Here is a 2,364-nt window from a genome sequence, read left to right as displayed (position 1 = left end):
ATTCTAGTGTCTTCCAAAACCACAATTGCAATGTTGCTAGTTGGATATGTTTCTGAGCTTTATAATAACTCTGCTATGGTTGTGCTATCATAGAAATTCAATTGGATCATAGGGACTAGCAATATTGTGATAATTGTACTCGCTGTCACTTTTAATGTCAACTCAAAATTCCCCTCTTTCAAATTCAATATTTTTCTTTGAAATCCAAAAGTTCTCGATTCTCACGTAGCTACCAGGCTTGATTATCTCCTTGTGTTTTTCAATCAACTCTTTATCAAGTTGCAATGTGATCATTATGAGGCCACCTATGTCAATCAAGTCTACTCTTATATTTGGGTAGGATGAATTTCTCTTCCTGTCATACGTGCTGTAGCGATTCAAAATCAACCCCTCAAATAGAATCTTCTGCATTTTGGAACAATATCCTTTATCATTACCACTTGCAATTTAGATGCATCTCTTTTCTGTGCCTTATTATTACTCATGATATCACGATTGTTTTCTAGTCTTACATTGGATGCCTTGATGGTTGAAGACTGCAAAGATTCCTTCTCGGTGCTGGTTCTTGGTCTTTTATTTGATGTAGTTGATAATTTTTTTTTTAGTGCTTTAACTATAACATAATAAATTTTAGGGTGGCCATGAAAAAATAAATCAATGAATGCACCCTATCCTAAATGATGTGATTTAAAGAAATAGGGCTTTTTAAGGCTCTGTTGTGATTTGGGACATTTTGTTAGGTAGTGCTTTGACAATATAGTGAAGCATTGTACAGGGGGGGTGAGAAATGGCTTAAAATCCTTTTTGGGCTTATTAATGTATAAAAAGAAGAGTAAACTTGAAGCATCATTAACATTAAACATTAACTAGGAGAAAATATAGTACTCTAAATAACCAGATGATGTAATAGTAGCAACAACTAAACTAGAATGTATTTAATCATAAACTAAGCCGAGCCTATTACAAAGCTCCATCCTTTGCTCATCATCATTGTCCTTACGAATAGCAGCACCCAATGCATTATTGTCACTTGTTTGCTTCAGTTACACCTTTCCCAAAAAAAAAAAAATCAACCAATGGACTCATGTATGGGTAACGTTGTTGATGCATGGTCCCTTTTACTAATTTCCAAACAAGTTCAATTGACTTCAGGTCGACGCTGTGACATGAAGTTGGGGGTAATAAACTTCACGTACCTCTTCACTTCCTACTGCTTTCGAAGTGAATGATAGAGATATTTATCACTAAGAAAGGGACATTAAAAAGAAGATTTTATACCAAGAGACCACACCATACTTCCCTCCCTTAGATGAGAATGAAGATGGTAACATCCCAAGTGATGTTGTACTCAAGCTTACGGAGAAGGAAAGGATCAGCGGAGGCCATAATCTCAACAAGTCAGTCTGTGCCAAAGAGAAGAGCAATACGTTGCTGAAAGAACTGATATATATTGAGGAGTTTGAAGGGGCTAATTAGGTCGGATGGGTAGGTTCTAAGGAAACATTGCACCTCCTTCATAGATACCTTTACAATTAGCCCAAAACACTGTGCAAACTATCATTAGACACAGAGGCCTATAACTTTCAATAAAGACATGATATTGAAGATTCAAATACATATAGATATGCACCTTGAGATGAGCTTCGTGCTGATATATGTTTTGTAAGAAACAAACAAGTGGCCAACATGTTATGGGCAATTTACTAGATGGGGGTAAAAACTATCATGAAAATAGACTATCAGACACAAAGAGTCATAACTTTTTTTGTAGTATTTGATTCAAGGTCTAATCACACAATAACATGCATGTTAAAGAGAACTTTGCGTTGATATAAGTTTCATCCAAATCGGACTATCGAGCGAAAAGTTATGCGTAAAACACTGACAGGGGGTCAAACTATCATAAAAAACTACCCTCCACCCATGCTAATTTCGCCTGAGCAGGATGCTCCCTCAAGACTGCACCTTCATCAACGATCCACCACTCATAAATTTTGCCTAGAAGAGGGTAAGTAACTCCCTTGGTGGCTTAAGAAATATATGGACCATGTGTGTGCAATGAGCGGCCGAATAGAAAGAACTTTTAAGGCTTTGAAAGAAAGAAAAGGGAAGAGAGACTCAAGAGAGGGAAAACGAAGTGATCTTCATTGTCAATAGAGTAAGACTCCACTCCAATGCAACTTAAAATACTACAAACACAAGGAAGAAGAAGAGGTTTCATATGTACAAGAGGGAGCAGAAGCTCCAAGACTACTCATAGAGAGAGAATAAACTAGAGAGAGATGGACTCAAGAGTCTACATAAGAGAATATCTACAAGAGGGAGAGAAGGCTCATGGTAGAGGCTTAAGGAGACTAGAGCTAA

The sequence above is a fragment of the Dipteris shenzhenensis genome, chromosome 17 (genome assembly GCF_047967505.1).
Source record: "Dipteris shenzhenensis isolate YYH24624 ecotype China chromosome 17, Dip_SZ_1.0, whole genome shotgun sequence".
In the NCBI taxonomy this organism is placed as follows: domain Eukaryota; kingdom Viridiplantae; phylum Streptophyta; class Polypodiopsida; order Gleicheniales; family Dipteridaceae; genus Dipteris; species Dipteris shenzhenensis.
Note: the sequence above shows the minus strand (reverse complement) of the source record.